This window comes from Schistocerca cancellata, chromosome 6, assembly GCF_023864275.1.
Source record: "Schistocerca cancellata isolate TAMUIC-IGC-003103 chromosome 6, iqSchCanc2.1, whole genome shotgun sequence".
Classification (NCBI taxonomy): Eukaryota; Metazoa; Arthropoda; class Insecta; order Orthoptera; family Acrididae; genus Schistocerca; species Schistocerca cancellata.
The window spans coordinates 119,304,360-119,323,642 of record NC_064631.1 but is presented as its reverse complement, the minus strand read 5'-3'; positions in this window follow the sequence as shown (position 1 = coordinate 119,323,642).

Sequence of the window (19,283 nt, the reverse complement as noted above, 5' to 3'; positions counted from 1 at the left end):
AATCCAAATTGACGTGACCACTCCGTCCAGCTTTCCAGTGCAGCATCAAAAGGACGAAAAGGTGGTGCAACTGCGTGTTGTGGCTGCGTGAGCGGTGGAGCGGCGGCTGCCGCATCGTTTTGCATTGCAAGTTGACCCTGGACGAGCTGTCCAAGGGCATCCAGTAAGGCCTGCGTCTGCTGATTCTGTAAGCGATAAAATTCGGAGAGTACATCTGGAGATTGTGGCGAAATCAGGGCAGCATAGTTACGAACACGAGTTGGCCTCGTAGCCAACTGTTGTGGATTGATAAGACAGCCAACCCACTATGACAGGAAGCCGAAAGGCACGCATTTAAGCTCACGCCAGCTGGCGTGAAGTCTGGAACAGGACACGGATTTTAGACTTCAGGAAAAAGGAGGTAACTGGTAGAATACTCAACTTTAATCCACAATAGGTGAACATCGCTCTTGACGGTACATGTTTTACAGCATCAATAGTAACTGGTAATGGCGCCTTGCTAGGTCGCAGCAAATGACGCAGCTGAAGGCTATTCCAACTATCGTCACGGCAAATAGCGTAATTTGTCAGTGAACCATCGCTAGCAAAGTCGGCTGTACAACTGGGGCGAATGCTAGGAAGTCTCTCTAGACCTGCTGTGTGGCGGCACTCGGTCTGCAATCACTGATAGTGGCGACACGCGGGTCCGACGTATACTAACGGACTGCGGCCGATTTAAAGGCTACCACCTAGCAAGTGTGGTGTCTGGCGGTGACACCACAGTATGAATTTAGCCACCTTACTAGAAATAACAGTTGTGCAAAGGAACTTCCAATTTGATCTATTACCACCTTTGTACTTACTATAAGTCTCTTCAGATTCTTGTCACTAACATTAGGACGTGAGTTGCACTTAAGACCTTTCAAGTACTCAGACTTCTTCATAGGAAAACACAATATCAGTTAAATTTACAAACCTATCATAGAATTTAAAATCAGGATCATCATCTCTAAAAGCATAGAAAAATAAGACTATCAATTTTCTATCAATTTTCTAGCAATGTCTCTCTATAACAGACTGTCTCTCTAAATTAATAAATTCGTTCAGAACTTCAGAGACAATGTCAATGGGTAAAGTACTGAAAACTTTCACTAAAAACAAATGTGCCTTGTGAAAATTTTTGTTGAGATTAGATTTCCACTTATATTTGGCTTTCAACTCGTCTTTCAGCCACTTCTTCTCGCAGTGTTCTTTTAACTTTTTAGTAACCTCATTCCTAACCTTAATTTTAACTTGGACGAAAGCAGGAGAACTGTGTGAAGTAGTACATCGTATTGTGAAATTTATTGCAACCTCACACTTTATAACGCTCACGTTTGCACGTTGATAAGCCAAGATCGCCTGTTTTGCTATGTTTCGCAGTAAGCTGAACATATTCGACAGAGCATGCAAGCATACCAAAGGAGCTGAAATGTCGGCTGTATTTTCGTATGAAAGGTGTCTACTATTGATTGGGAGAGAAAAGAAATCCACATCGATAGCAGTCTTTGCAGAGGAATTTGACTAAACCGATCACTTGAGAAATACATGAGGTGGAAATATTATTACCTTAATAAAGTTAAAATTCCTCATACAGTACCATAAGACGGAAGAGATACATCTAACTTTAAATAACAAATACAGGATAAAGTTACTAACTTGTTAGTAGACCATAAATCTTTCCAGTATAGCTAGCACGTTTTTGTTCTGACTACGAATTGTTGGAGCAATAAATATTAAAGGATGATCGAAACTGAACTGCACGAAACGAGTCAGCCATAAATTTGAAAGACGCGTTGCAACACGACAGGGATTCGTGAGAACTAGCTTGTCTTTCTGTTGTGAAGACTGTTTGATAAGGACCAAAATAGTGGAACAGTACTTTAGAACTTGTCGCAGTAGTATCTTTTTTCTGTTTCATTCACAGATTCATAACGTAGTCTCAGACTACTACCTACCAGCAAATCTAAAATCCATTCGCCTTCCCTAACAGTGATTTAAGTTCTTAGTCCTATTTTCTTCGGTTTCTTAGCATTAGTCTTAAACATCTATACCATGTGACGTGCTCAACATGTTCACCACGAATCTCATAAAACAGGCACTATACAGTTATTTCACTTTTTTTAGGGACATTATCTTACATCCGTTTAAAAAGAGCTGCCAGTCATTGTACGAAGAGGAAATTTTGACCATTTCTGCAATTATTTACGACCTTCCAAAGAGGGTACCTCCCTTTACACAGCTGCGTACCTATGAACAATCTTATAGTGCTGCTGATCCTATGAGATAAGTTCTTGGTTTTTATCATCAACCTTCTGAGTAGTTTGATGCATCACACACCGAATTCCTTTCCTGTGCCAACCTTTTCACCTCAGAGTATCATCTGACGCGCCTTGGATCCGTTCCAAACTCTACCTCGCACTACAATTTGTAGTCTCTGCTGTTCTCTGAAATTTGTGGAAGTTATTTATCGATGCCTCATCAAATGCCTTCTCATCCTGTTACTTCCTCTTGTCAATGTTTTCCACATTTTCCTCTCCTTCGCGATTCTGTGGAGGACCTCCTCAATTCTCTTAAGTACACCTAATTTACAATGGCCTTCTGTAGCACCATGTATGACTGGTGTACTTACAGTTCACGATTGTGTTCCATACACTGCTGTGCTCCAAACCTATAGTCTCAGAACCTTACGTCAAATTACGGTCGATATTAGATAATAGTATAATGTGGCCTTGAATGTCATCTTCGCTATTTTATTGTGTGCCTCTTGTTTTGTTCTTCATGTGTTCTTTTGCTTCCAAGTTAGCACAATTCCTTCACTTCGTCTACATCGTGGTCTCCAAATCTGATGATTTTATTGCTAATCTCGTTTCTGCTACTACTCATTACTTCCGTCTTTCGTTTGTTTACACTCGATTCACAGTAAGTGCGCTTGTCACTATCCTTGTAGAAATCTGCCGCCTGAGCGCTACTTTCGATAATTTAAACGTTCTGTGACAACTGCGTAAAGCGCATTTCTTGACACTTGATGAAACTCACCACGTAGCATCGGAACCGTAAAGCGTCCGTTCTCTCTCACTTTTTCGCGGAATATCGGCACGAAATCGTCAGTAATGACTGTAGGTCACCCACTCGCACATTCATAAGATCACCTTTGGAAGCCCTCACACAGTACTGTACCACCCAATCGCTCATAAGTGTCAAGAAGCGTGATTTATGCAATTGTTTCAGAACATTTACATTATCGAAAGTTATGCCAATGCAACAGATTTCTGCGATGACGGTATTGAAAGGTGGTTGTACGATACGCTAATTGCCTCAATATTGTTGGGAGCTATACAGGGTGTTACAAAAAGGTACGGCCAAACTTTCAGGAAACATTCCTCACACACAAATAAAGAAAAGATGTTATGTGGACATGTGTCCGGAAACGCTTAATTTCCATGTTAGAGCTCATTTTAGTTTCGTCAGTATGTACTGTACTTCCTCGATTCACCGCCATGATTTCATACGGGATACTCTACCTGCGCTGCTAGAACATGTGCCTCTACAAGTACGACACAACATGTGGTTCATCCACGATGGAGCTCCTTCACATTTCAGTCGAAGTGTTCGTACGCTTCTCAACAACAGATTCGGTGACCGATGGATTGGTAGAGGCCGACCAATTCCATGGCCTCCACGCTCTCCTGACCTCAACCCTCTTGACTTTCATTTATGGGGGCATTTGATAGCTCTTGTCTACGCAACCCTGGTACTAAATGTAGAGACTCTTCGTGCTCATATTGTGGACGGCTGTGATACAGTACGCCATTCTCCAGGGCTGCATGAGCGCATCAGGGATTCCATGCGTCGGAGGGTGGATGCATGTATCCTCGCTAACGGAGGACATTTTGAACATTTCGTGTAACAAAGTGTTTGAAGTCACGCTGGTACGTTCTGTTGCTGTGTGTTCCCATTCCATGATTAATGCGATTTGAAGAGAAGTAATAAAATGAGCTCTAACATGGAAAGTAAGCGTTTCCGGACACATGTCCACATAACATATTTTCTTTCTTTGTGTGTGAGGAATGTTTCCTGAAAGTTTGGCCGTACCTTTTTGTAACACCCTGTATAGAAAAGTAGAATAAAATACAGGCCCTCGTGTGAAAATAAAAAAATTAAATTGCTAAGAAAGTCCAACTTGTTTTATTTTTATTTCAAAACGGCCTTAATTTAAAAAAAAAAAAACAGGCTCGTATTATGCATGTAACTTCCGATTGTTTGTGACCTTTACAGTCCTGTATGTTGTTCAGGGTTCTACGCTGAGGTGACAAAACTTACGGGATGCCTCTTAATATCTTGTCGGACCTCTTTGGATTATTTCTGCAACTCGACGTGGCATGGACGCAACAAGTCGAAGGCAGTCCCCTGTGGAAATAGTGAGCCTTGTTGCTACCACAACGGCCCACAAATGCGAAAGTGTTGTTGTTGCAGCACGTTGTGCACGAACTGATCTCATTATTATTTACAATAAATGTTCAATGGGGTTCGTGTAGGGCAATCTGAATGGCCAGTCAATCACTTGAATTGTACAAAATGCTCTTCCAACAAAACTCAAACAATTGTGGTCCTGTGACATGGCACATTGTCATCCAATAAAATTTCGTCTATGTTTGGAAATGAGAAGTTCATGAATGGCGACAAATGGTCTCAAGTAGCCGAATATAACGATTTACAGTTAATGATCGGTTCAGTTGTAGCAGAGGACCCAGTCCGTTCCATGAAAACAGAGCCCACACCGTTATGGATCCACCACCACCTTGCATAGTGCCTTGTTGACAACAAGCCCATTTAGGCCACATTTCGCCGCACTCCCTAACGGATACGTTCGTCGTACGTCCTGCAATGATTTCTGCGGCTAGTTCGGGCATTGTTGCTTGGCGCTAACACTGACTTCGCAAATGACACTGTTATCGGTAGTTAAGGCTATTGACCACTGTGTTGTCCGTAGCGTGAGGCAATGCCTGAAATTTTTGTTACTCTCGGCACACTCTTGACACTGTAGATATCGGAGTATTGAATTCCCCAACCATTTCCGAAATGGAATATCCCATGCGTCTAGCTCCAACTACCATTATGCGTTCACAGTCTGTTAATAACCGTCGTAGGGCCATAATGACGTAGGTAACCTTTTCACAAGACTCACTTGAGTACAAACGACAGCTCTGCCTACATACTGCACTTGTGTAAGCGATACTACTGCCATCTGTATGTGTGCGTATCAGTAGACCATTGCTTCTGTCACCTCAGTGTATTAGTCACGTACTTCTCAGGAGAGGTGTATATTTTCCAAGGCAGTTATTATCACCTTATCTTGGTTGTAAGCCATCGATGTGATGCGATGTCGAACGCCTTATAGAAAGCTAACAAGATGCATTATACCCGTTCAGCTCCACCCATTGTTTGCAAGCGACCAAATATAGCAAGCTATGTTTCGTACGGCACGTTTTTTCTGATCAGTGCTGATTCTTTGAGAGAACGTAGTTTCCGTGCGGGAAGATTGCGTGCGAAAAATCCTGCTTCGTAAACACGTTTGCAGTGATGGACAGTTATAGAGACAGCGTAGCTGAATATTACTGAAGGGGACTTCCAACGACTTGAGTCCATGCCACGTTTAACTGTTGCGCTACGCCGGGCAAAAGGAGGTCCGTCGTGATATTAAGAGGCCCTTAAATTTTGTCCCCTTAGGGTACATAATGATACTACACATATTATGTGGAATTTCAAAAAAGTTTCTTCCCACTCCGCCGTGCTATATCTTCCATATGAATTAACACAGACACGTGGAATAAATCTTTACGTCAGCTAAGAAATACAAAACTGTCATTTTTGAAAGTACAAGAGTTGATTTATTAAATACTTTACAGTTATTTTTTTTTTTGGGAATAATGCTTTCGTTTGCCTTTCACGAATGTTCAGTGTGGCCTCCATTTGACACAAAACAAACATTTGGACGATAGTCGAACTTGTTCCATACTTTTGCGAGCATGTCAGATGTGTCGTTACTACACAATTTCGCAGTCCACACAAAACTTTTGGGAAGAGTTGTCACATAGATGGATCTTTCGCAAACATTCATTTAAGAACATACGTGTAATCACATACTGTGTGGTCAGCTACCCTTGGAGGCCAATTGTGAAGTGAGATCCATGTGCACCTTATGGCAGCAAAATACCTGTTGTTGCTGTGTTATCGCTATCTCAACTCATTGGACATGGTGTAATTAGGGAGCTGCCAAACGACTTACTCTTAACTCCGACATAGACTTTTACTTTCAATAAGTAGTTTAAAATTTACTATAAGTTTCTATTTTAATTCGTGTATATATATAGTTTCGTGAAACCAGGCGAATTTTTTAAATATCATTTTCTTGTATATTATCCGTCTCCGAGACCTTTTTTCTGGCGCATATGGGCGTATCGTCTCCAATTAAATAAAGTTATATAAAGCTTTGGATTAATATTTGATAACTTTCCGAGAGAAACCTTCGTGTATTAAGAAACGTAGAGGGAAATCATGACAGAATAAAATCTGAGAATCTCAAATAGGATATAGAACTTTTATCAACAGTATGGCGAAAACTCGAAGTAGAGCAAGAATTTTAATCACACAGAAGAATAGACTAGAGAGTAAATAGTAAATGTAAGTGTAGGGCTTAGCTAAACAAGAAAATTTAAAACTGTACCACAAGCACTGAAGGAATTTTAGAATAAGAAGACTGCTTTCATAGTGTACCATACAGTTCATGCAGTCTAAAATTTTTGTGTAGTGGTAGAAGACAGTGCCATGAAAAACGCACTAGAAATCCTGACCATCAGTGTGGGATTGGGGTAGTGTCGGAAGGTAACTGGAAAACTACGGACTCTAGTGAAGTATCCAGTGCAGAATCCTATTACATTAAATTTCCTACACAAAAAATGACCTATTCATTTCTTTTTTAGAAATAATAGATTAGGACAAATCCTAATAATCTCTTAGCATACTTCTTAATTAATGAAAGAATAAAATAAATAACGTAGAATATGAAAATCTCGCATGTGGTTTTTGAATGTCAGAGATACGAGTAACATTGCGGGCTGCATGAGACGACATCTTTAGGGACAGCTGAATCACCCTATGTTTACAAAACAGGTAGGCTAATGTATCTACAATGTCAGCTGTCATGCCCACTGAGACATAACAAGCCGGGTGTAATCGTTTGGCAATCTTAACATCATTTCCTCTAGCTTTCCATCAAGTGAGCACCCCCAGGAGCGTTGTCGATGGTGTAATGTGTGGCAGCAGAGTCGCTACATAGCGTCCTCTACGGTGTCAGGTGTCAACTCACTGAATACTTGCTCTTGCGCCAGGAAGTCTAGTTACTGACGCGTCTTTCGATACCCTCCTTATGATATCATTTTGCTCATTCAAGTTACAAGACCCCTTCGCTATTCCAAATTCAACAGTGAAACATCAGATAGAAATTATATTATAAAAATTTTCGTATAACATAAAACAGTAAACTTTGACTTGTAGCAATAAAACAAATGTCCCGTGACTAGGGCCTCCCGTCGGGTAGACCGTTCGTCAGGTGCAAGTCTTTCGATTTGACGCCACTTCGGCGACTTGCTCGTCGATGGGGATGAAATCATTCTTATTAGGACAACAGAACACCCAAGTCCGTGAGCGGAGAAAATCTTCGAACCAGCTGGGAATCAAACCCTGGTCCTTAGGATTGGCATTCTGTGGCGCTGACCATTCACCTACCGGGGGCGGTCACTTGTAGCACTAATTGATTGCCATTTAATGCTGTTCCATACAGTGCAAACATATAAACTTAACACACGTTCCACATCGTCTTCAACATTTCCTGCCGGCCGCGGTGGTCTAGCGGTTCTGGCGCTGCAGTCCGGAACCGCGGGACTGCTACGGTCGCAGGTTCGAATCCTGCCTCGTGCATGGGTGTATGTTATGTCCTTAGGTTAGTTAGGTTTAAGTAGTTCTAAGTTCTAGGGGACTTATGACCTAAGATGTTGAGTCCCATAGTGCTCAGAGCCATTTCAACACTTCCTAGATTATCACCTATTGCCTACAATAGGTCGTTACAGTTTGAGTAAATTATTCAGACATATCCATTAGATAACCAAGATTTGACTGCTGTATGTAACTGAATAAAATGAAAATAGCACTGAAATGAATTTTGATAGCAAAGGATACGCAGTATAAAAAATATGTCCTTAAAGTAACAATCAACCTGTTTGTTATGCTGGGACAGAAACGCTTCAGTGTAGTAAACACACCCATATCTACTGTGTACTTTAAAAACAACAACACGTTTCGAATCTGTACAGAACACCCACTATTTCAGTAATTACAAAGTCATATTTACAAGGAACTCATAAATATGAGCCCACTTATTTCGATGACATGGCATCTCATCACGCCCGAGTGCACACTGTAATTGGTAGGGAAGTCTGACATAAAGCTGTTTTACCCTATCCTGAGGCAACGTCGTTCCAAACTGTTATATCTACACTACTCGCCTTTAAAATTGCTACACCACGAAGATGACGTGCTTTCAGACGCAAAATTTAACCGACAGGAAAAATATGCTACGACATTTAAATGATAAGCTTTTCAAAGCATTCACACAAGGTTGGCGCCGGTGGCTACTTTTATATCCCGCCTGAGAGGCGGCGCGTGGGTAGGGACGAGAAAACAAAAATTACATCGGTACTGCTTGTCAAATTATCTTTACCCTGGCAAGACGAATACATAACTTTGTACGGAGGTGCAATGCTGAAGTGAAGTGTCCTGGCTGGCTGCACGTGAAGAAATGGGGTCAAGCAGTCGCGGAGTTCGTCGACCTCGACAGGACCGGCTAGAGGGCGCTGCCATCGGCGTCTCTCGTAGTGCCAACCTAGCAGAGCGGAACTACGTTGTGGCATCGTAGCTATCGATACCACAGCGACACCTACAACGTGCTGACATGAGGAAATTTCCAACCGATTTCTCATACACAAGCAACAGTTGACCGGCGCTGCCTGAAACGTTGTTGTGACGCCTCGTGTAAGGTGGAGAAATGCGTACCATCACGTTTCCGACTTTGATAAAGGTCGGATTGTAGCCTATCGCGATTGCGGTTTATCGTATCACGACATTGCTGCTCGCGTTGGTCTAGATCCAATGACTGTTAGCAGAATATGGAATAGGTGGGTTCAGAAGGGTAATACGGAACGCCGTGCTGGATCCCAAAGGCCTCGTATCACTAGCAGTGGAGATAACAGGCATCTTATCCGCATGGCTGTAACGGGTCGTGCAGCCACGTCTCGATCCCTGAGTCAACAGATGGGGACGTTCGCAAGACAACAACCATCTGCACAAACAGTTCGACGACGTTTGCAGCAGCATGAACTATCAGCTCGGAGACCATGGCTAAGGTTACCCTTGACGCTGCATCACACACAGGAGCGCCTGCGATGGTGTACTGAACGACGAACCTGGGGGCAGAAATGGTAAAACGTCATTTTTTCGGATGAATCCGGGTTCTGTTTACAGCACCATGATGGTCGCATCCATGTTTGGTGACATCGCGGTGAACGCTCATTGGAAGCGTGTATTAGTCATCGCCATACTGGCGTATCACCCGGCGTGATGGTATGGGGTGCTACTGGTTACACGTCTCAGTCACCTCTTGTTCGCATTGACGGCACTTTGAACAGTGGATGTTACATTTCAGATGTGTTACGACCCGTGGGTCTACCCTTCATTCGATCCCTGCGAAACCCTACATTTCAGCAGGATAATGCACGACGCATGTTGCAGGTCCTGTACGGGCCTTTCTGGATACAGAAAATGTTGGACTGCTGCCCTGCCCAGCACATTCTCCAGATCTCTAAGCAACTGAAACTGTCTGGTCAATGGTGGCTGAGCAACTGGCTCATCACAATACGCCACTACTATGTCACTACTCTTGATGAACTGTGGCATCGTGTTGAAGCTGCATGGGCAGCTGTAACTGTACACGCCATCCAAGCTCTGTTTGACTCAATGCCCAGGCGTATCAGGGTGGCTATTGCGGCCAGAGGTGGTTGTTCTGGGTACTGATTTCTCAGGATCTATGCACCCAAATTGCGTGAAAATGTAATCACATGTCAGTTCTAGTATAATATATTTTTGCAATGAATGCCCGTTTATCATCTGCATTTCTTCTTCGTGTAGCAGTTTTAATGGCCAGTAGTGTAGTACTGGTATCTTTGATACTGGCACTAGGACAGAGCTAAAGGCCGAGATGGTCCCAAAATGTTTTATTGGGGACAAGTCAAGGGATTTGGCTGGCCGCAAGATTACACAACATCAGGACATCACGCAGACACTTCATAGAGACACGTGTCAGGCGTGGACGAGCAACGTCCTATTGACAAGTGGCACCGCCTTACTGAGATAACACAGGAAGACGCTGTGTGTCCGTGTCGTCTCTCAACACCGTTGGAGATCCCTCCACCACTTCCATCTGTGGCCTGAAGTCATACCAGTTGGCTCCCCTTTCCCCCACCCCATCGTCGACCCCCTACCCCGCCATGATGCCTGAAACAACACCGCTGCGTCTCTTCAATAAATGGAAGATTTAGATCTCTCCACAGGTTGCCGCTCTCACCGACGGATCGTTGGTAAACACGGTGGGACGGCATTCATCACCTGTTCATTCTTCCCGGTCGCAACACCACCACAAAAGCAGACGTTTATGTTCAGCCTACGCATGGGACGGTTATTCCGTAGTGTGGCTGCTGCATGGATATATCAGTGGTACGGTGTAACGGAGAATGTTGAGGGAGTTGATTACTTGTTCTCGGCTGACAAGTGCAGGTGTGAAGGCTTTACGATGTGCTTAGTGAACAATAAGGTAATCCTCTCTTCTGGTGGTCTGACGTGATCGGCTACATCTTGTCAACGTGTGACTGCCCTCTGATATCATGTAGTCCAATATCGGGCCACTGTTGCAACCGAATGACCCATAATTTTGGATACTGCACGATTTGGCGAACGTTACAGACATTGGCTCACGATGAGGTCGCATTCAATGCTGTCTCACAGGTGCAAACGTCGTCTCTGACTCCTTCATTGTTGACCGGGAGGCCCCTATTCGAGGAGGTTCGGCCGTCAAGTGCAACTTTTATTTCATTCGACCCCACACTGGCCTTTGATGAGGATGAAATGATAAATAGGTCAACACAACACTCACTCCACGGACGGAGAAACAATCCAACCCGGCTGGGAATGGAAACCGGGCCCGCTTGCATGGGACGTAAGCACGTTACCACCCAGCTAAGCAGGCGGACACACCTTCACAATTATCACTCAACACTTGACACTGTTCACGCACTTAATGTATGCTATCGGGTCTGGTGAAAACACTGAAGATAAAGAACACTAATACAATCTGGTGGCTGTTTCCATCTCTCACAGAATATTGTAATTGTAATCATTTACATATCCTATGAAGGTGTGAATCTAAATGAAACTTTATCTTCTGGGTAATTTACTTTTTTGTCCTGTAGTGTATTTGCTCTTGGTGGCAGCAGCCATTAAATTCAGATAAAAAGCCACGTGCGTCCAACTTCTTCCTAAAGGAAGCGCGGGGACGTGAAGGTAGCGGCCAAGGCAGAATGTGAAATTCCTGTGGACAGAGGGCATTATCTGTTTTGTATGTCCCAGGATGTAGATCTCGGAAGCTCACTGGAGGCCGGTCACTCGGAGGTAATAATGTCCCTAGTACAGCCGGCTCAGCCCTTGTTCGCTGACTTCTCTTCGGACTAATGGCTGGAGCTACACGACCTTTTTTCCAACGCACGCTGCTCTTGGCACTTGCATACTTGGGTCAGTACAAGATTTTCCGGTTCATTACCTGTAGCAGTATACAGTAATGTCGCTCACATACAGATGATCCTTTCTCATTCAGAAACTGAGACGACATCATCTTCTATGTGGTAAGAATCCACCGCAACCACCCATAGCACGTATGGATTCTCAAATGCTTGCTCTCCACCACGTTAGTAGTGTCGTTTAAGTCATTTCGTAACTAACATATAAATTCCTATATTCTTAAGTAAATGTCACTGTTTTGGTATCTCTTGAATCTAAGTTGCATTGAAACGTCAGTTATGCCTACTTTCAGCTCTATGCTTGTGAATTAAGAGAGATTAAATCTCTGTGTTAAATATCATTACGTTTTATTAGTGTTGAACCTCCTATCCACATACCTCAGAACTCTGATTCATTTGGACCCCACAGAAGAGATAGGAAGAGATAGTTCAATTAGTTACAGATTTTAAATTTCCTCGCCAAAAGGAAGGGCCACTACTAAGGCCAGAAAATTCTGGAGCGAGCTATTTAAAAGGGGGCTCCCAGAGTCTGGACGCAGTAGGGGTAACACATGTGGCTAAAGCAGGAATAGCGCTGTGACTATCTTCCTTCGCAAGGAGACGCAATATACATCAATGAGCCTCTTCTACCAACAAGACCAAGACTCCCATAAAGCTATTAGCGCTGTTATAAGGAAATACAGCTTTTAATGTGGTTATGAACCCAATGTACCACCTAAAGGTCGTGAAAGGAACTCTGTAATGGGCCACTAAGTGTTAACTATGGCTCTACCTGCTAATAATAGATTTGGGAATGTTTCTGCCTCAGTTTCTACGAAATCTGTAATTACTAGGAAACGAAAGAAAACAAGCAATAGGGTCAGAGAAGACAACAGCGTAAGGCGCAATAATGATAATAACAAAAACGAAAAAGGGTTTGCGAGGGACATGTAAGGTGAAAGGATGGTGGATGGACGAAGATATAATCTATACTTTATTCCAAAACATAAGGAAAGACAAAAGATGACGCAAATAAAATTCGGTGACTGATATTAGAAAATATGTAAGTTCGACATTGATGGTTATAACTGAAGACCAGAAAGTGCGAAAACTCTATTAGTAGCTTTCATTAAGCAATATCTATCCAACTTCTATTGGTGGTTATGGTGATTTAATATTATTTGTACCGGACATAATACAGCTAGTGAGTCAAGTACTATTAAATGTAAACAAATGAAAACATTTTGAACTTAAATTCGACGTAATCCACCGCATGCACAAGTGAATGCTTGATTCAGTAAATATACTACGATATTAGCCTAATTTAATTCAATGTATATGTAAGAGTGTATCACATTCCTTCACTTCACATGCCCAGCAAATCTTACCCGTCATATGAACATAGCAGAAGCAGAACACGGCATCCCGAAACTTTGCCTGATTCAAATGGCTCTGAGCACTGACTTAACATCTGAGGTCATGAGTCCCATAGACTTAGAACTACTGAAACCTAACTAAGCTAAGGATAGCAAACACATCCATATCCGTTGCAGGATTCGGAACCTGCGACCGTAGCAGCAGTGTGGTTCTGGACTGAAGCTCCTAGAACCGCTCGGTCACAGCGGCCGGTGAACTTCGCCTGAAGATGACGGATACGAAACTCATTGAAATGTTCCAGCAAGACCACTCCTCCACTCGGCTGATCATCCGAGAAAATTTACCAATATCTATCATTTTATTTTTCCCGTTTGGCTAGGTAATACCACCTTTTAAGGAGGTTGCCAATTTCTTCCTCCAGTCACGTCATCTGTTACATTGCACATGGGTTACGTGGTCTACTGTCAGCATACTAAAGTTCAACATTGTTCCTAACATCCAAAGTGGATGTCAGGAAAGCAGAAAAACTCTTATGCCTTCCATGGCAGTTACGTGCAGCTGAGTGGATAGGAACATGTTCAGTTTTGATACATCTGATATTTTCATTGCTTCGACTTGCCTAGCTACTTTTGTTTTCTTGATAACAGAAAACTTACTCTTTTACTGCCTTCTCTCCGACTATTTCGCAATCATGCCACTATTCTCTACACGACTGCTTATCACTTTTCTCTTAGCTACATCTACCTGCGTTCTCCTGTTGCTCTTCTACGAGTGTCTTTCTGTCGGCCGAAAGATCTCTAACTTTTGCACTTCCACCCACTGCCTGGAATGAATGCTAAGACCTTAAAATTAGTTTTAAGTGATGTAAATTTTGAGATTACCGTACAATAGTCAAGACCATGACCGAATGTGACAATGAGAACAGCATTATTGATTTTGGTGCAATTATTTCCTTGCACCCAGTGGCAATAGTGAGGATTATCTGATATTTGAAAAATGTTCAAATGTGTGTGAAATCTTATGGAATTTAACTGCTAAGGTCGTCAGTCCCTAAGCTTACACACTACTTAACCTAAATTATCCTAAGGACAAACACACACACCCATGCCCGAGGGAGGACTCGAACCTCCGCCGGGACCAGCCGCACAGTCCATGACTGCAGCGCCTTAGACCGTGATATTAGACCTACAGAAACATTACTGTTCTTATGAAAACATCATTAAATGGAAGGCCATTGCTTGAAAGACCAAGGAGAAGCTTGGTAATAAACGCTATTGAATCTGTGAGTAAACAGACGATAATTAGGTCAGTGTGGCAACTCTGAGCATATCGTCCTTTCATTTGCTGCAATGGAACCAGCGTTTCTGTAATCTGCGCCCTCTAACTCTGTTTCAGGGCTCCCGCATGTCTGCCGGTCGCTCGCTCCTCCGTCGGCGAGATGACAATCAAATTACGAAACCTGAGTTGGTTCAGAGAATGGAGAGAGACCGCTAAACCATGGCAGAATGATTTGCTCTGTAGGAAGGGGAGCTGCCGCCCTGAACTGCTATCCGGTAGAGTTCCTCTGTTCGACGCACCAATATAGCACGGATCTCGCCACCCAGTGTGCGACATCTGCACGGTAAGAGAGAACGCAGACAGTCACACTGAATTCCTGCCTTCCTACAACTGTCCGATATACCCAAGCTCCTGTCGTTCTGCACTAACAATGACACATGCTGCCAGAAAATCTATACATGTGATGAAAATTTTGTGTATGTATTAATTTGTGTGCGTGTGTGTTTGTGTGTGTGTGTTCGTCGTTCCACATGTCCTCCTAAACAACTGGACCGATTTAAACCAAACTGGGTACACATACTCCTTCCTGTGAGCCAACACATTCGCTGTGGGGGTCGGAAACACCTGCTTATCATAGTTCAGGAGCTATGACGTCATAAACAAAGAGATACGTGAAATAATACCGCATTGTGCAAGACGTTTGAATTTATTACTTATTTCCGAGAAAATGTATTCCCAACTCATATTACATACGGTGTCCACATATGCCGCTTAACCTACCTACAGAATTACAACTGTAAGTAGCCTGTTTATGTTTTCTTATTGGCAACGTTACGTAGTGCTCTGTATGAAAATCACTGGCTGTGCTGTGTGCAGTTTGTGGCTAGTTTGCATTGTTGTCTGCCATTATAGTGTTGGGCAGCTGGATGTGAACAGCGCGTAGCGTTGCGCAGTTGGAGGTGAGCCGCCAGCAATGGTGGATGTGGGGAGAGAGATGGCAGAGTTTTGAAATTTGTAAGACTGTATGTCATGAACTGCTATATATATTATGACTATTAAGGTAAATACATTGTTTGTTTTCTATTAAAATCTTTCATTTGCTAACTATCCCTATCAGTAGTTAGTGCCTTCTGTAGTTTGAATCTTTTATTTAGCTGGCAGTAGTGGCGCTCGCTGTATTGCAGTAGTTCGAGTAACGAAGATTTTTGTGAGGTAAGTGATTTCTGAAATGTATAGGTTAATGTTAGTCAGGGCCATTCTTTTGTAGGGATTTTTGAAAGTCAGATTGCGTTGCGCCAAAACGATTGTGTGTCAGTTTAAGCACAGTCATGTATAATTGTTCTAAGGGGACGTTTCACAACGTAGTACAACGCATAGTTCAAGAGATACCATGTCATAAAGAGTGAAATATGTGAAAAAATGTCGCAACATGCATTAAGTTTTAACAGTTTTAATCTTCACAGCTAAGGCAATCCGACAGCTGAGTCAACCTCATTAAATCCCTGACACCAGACTGCGCTTTTGACAGCTTTTAATTGGGAGACGGAAATGGCGGTATGCGAAAACGGCAACCGTCTATAGAGGCACGAAATGGCGTTGCCAAAGCGCCGTTTACAATACTGCATTGCATACACTCGAAGCAGTAGCACCCAGAGTACAGAAACTGTCAATGATCATGTTCCTTAATTTCGATACTTTACGTTTAAAAAAAGGTTCAAATGGCTCTGAGCACTATGGGACTTAACATCTGAGGTCATCAGTCCCCTAGAACTCAGAACTACTTAAATCTAAGTACCCTAAGGACATCACACACATCCATGTCCGAGGCAGGATTCGAACCTGCCACCGTAGCAGTGTCGCGGTTCCGGACTGAAGCGCCTAGAACAGCTCGGCCACCGCGGCTGGCTTTACGTATACGTGTGTACATTATACACGTGTGTTTCATAATTTCATAGGCGTTTTCACGAATACATTTAAATGAATTTTTTTCCGTACTTCACTAAAAGCAAAGTTCATTTTTTGTTTTCGTTTCTAATAGAAAATGGCAAAATGAATACCCGTACTACGTCGGATTTGTCAGATAGTGGTAAAATAAACTCTATAAGAATTTAAACGACTTGGTGTTAAAGTTTAACATTTCGCGGCACAAAGTGATCGTGCTAAAAATGCGCTCATGTCCAAATATGAATACAGCTTAGGTGATAGTTTCCCTACCATACCAGAAATGGGAGATATGGAGCAAAGTTTTGTACTGACGGCTTAGACAGCAATGATAACCCGTTGATTATGTTAATTTCAGCATCAATTTAGATATATTTTATTTGGTTAAAATTATAAATATTTTGAGCAAGATCATTTACAGCTCAATTCGTGCTTTAAGCAATAGTACAATTAGTAGAAACTATAGTTTCAATTAACGACTGACAGTGGAAACGAGGAAGGTCTATACACTTAGAAACATCTCATCTCGAAATTAGGATCGTCATTAGTAAAGGAACAAGGAGTTCGTTGCGAGCCAACATATAGTCAGGCCTGAAGACAGAAAAAAAAAAAATAGTCCCACTACGCACTGACATCCTAGTTAAACCACTTCATTATAGTTACACAAGAGCTGTATCACTTTTTTGGCCTGCAGGTCAGACAGAATATTGCTTAATGGCCAAGGCAGAGCTATAAAGAAGGGAATCTTACAACTTTACAGCTCAAAAGAACATGAGGTTTGCAGTTCTGGAAGTATTGATAATCTAATCACAAAATAGATTCCTAGTTTGTTGTTACAAACTGTTGACAGAACTGTTCGATTATCGAAGACCAATAAACAAATAAAAATTTTCTAAGCTTCAAGTTGTGTAATTGACTATAAATAGTGAAATAATGTTTTGAATTAATTGCTAGTACGATGGCTGTTGCCACATGTTCATTGTGATAACATTTTTACCAAAGCCATAAGGTGAGATCATTCCTAAGCCCTGGCACCTTATGAGATGAGCGAGAAAAAGACTCGGCGATTGTGGACAGCTCTTGTCTTAGCACGACGACAATGTGCATGGCATTTGCCGTTGTAGTTAAAAACGCCTAGTCTGATGCGAACTTGTAGTGTGTCGCGCGCGAGAAAACAGCTGTTGAAACGAAACAAAATCCCAGTTTTCTACAAGTGCTAAAATACAAAAATGGTACTCGTACTGTTCTGGGACGTAAGAAGAAAGGCTGGTAGTTTACAGTCCTCTTCCGTGCATGGCGAGCTACAAAGAATAAGGTTCTATTCATCCTCTTTACGGTTGATGTTCTCAGTTTTCACAAAAATATGTCGAAAGAGGAGGAATTATAGTGTTGGATTAAAACTTTTATTAAGGGTTGTCAGCGGATGAGTATTAATAGAAAATGTTTCCAAAAGAATAAGAAAATAATAAGGTTGCTCTGCCGTATTCGCAAGATTCAGACAACTACAAAATGTCAACTCTGGTGGCAACCACAAAAAGGTAATAAAAAATCGGAAATAAATTTCGCAAATTGTGAACAAATACGTCATAATTTCTTTTCGTCGACTGTCATCATCAGATCAACACCTAGAACTTCTAAAACATCGTCCACTGTAAGCAGCGGAACGGCTGTTAGTGTGGGCCGCTTAAGCCAGTATAAAACTTTTATTGTTATATTGCAATAAGTTATAGCTGCTTAAAACCATTGCTTGAACATTTAGATGGGTGTAAACGGTAAACAAATGTTTTCTCACCGAATCAACACCCGGCAAGATTTACGGTGCTTCGAGACGTTAAGAAAAGCGTAGTTAGTATGGGCCATAGATTAAAATGCAGGATTTAAATTTAAAAAGAAAAAACGTCTTTTGGCTGTCCACAAACAAGTTAATCACTTTACATATCAAGTGTACAAGGTAATTAAAAAAAAGAGTTCGTTAAAAAAACCTTCAACTTATGGTCGACTGAACCTAGCACTACGCATTAAACTTGTGGACTGGTTTTGCGTAAGACACATCTCGGTGCTTCTTAATTAAGTTTTGATGGAAGTCTTTGCCTACCAGTTTCTTTTCTGTGTTAAAACTTTGAACTAGTTTTAAATTTTTTTGATAAATCGTAAATCAACGTTTGAAACCGAATCTCAGGGAGCGTCATTAACTTTGAATCTAAATCTGTCATGTGCTGCAAGCACTTCTTCGTAATTTTCTTCAAATGTTCGCTTGGAAACGTCACATGAGGTGTCATAGATATCTGCTGATTTCCTATAGTTGTTCTGAACTACTTTGCAGTTTAGTTCTAAAAACATTAAAACTATCGGCAGCCCTCTTTCGAAACAGCTGAAACCGCTTGTTTCATTGCAAATGGTGGAAACAGAAACCGGCTTGAGTAAATGGAATTTCATCACTATGATACAATCTGCATTGGATTACTTCACTATTGATAATAGTATGATAATATTATTTCTTACCTTTAACAATACAAACCAATGCCGAAAATTACACCGTTCACCAACTTTTGCATTCAAAATCATATAAAATTTTATTTGTGACACAAAGTCAACAGCTACGACACCCAAGTTCTAGGAAGTGGCGGAGTGATGGGTGCGTTTTATTCCGAACACTGGATGCGTCCCCTGTATTGCAGCAAATCCGAGAAACACCACGTGGGGTTGTGGTAGTATAGAAACCACTGGAAGGAGACAGTATGTGTACTACCAAAGTACAGAAAAATCTATGACCAGCACAATCTTGCA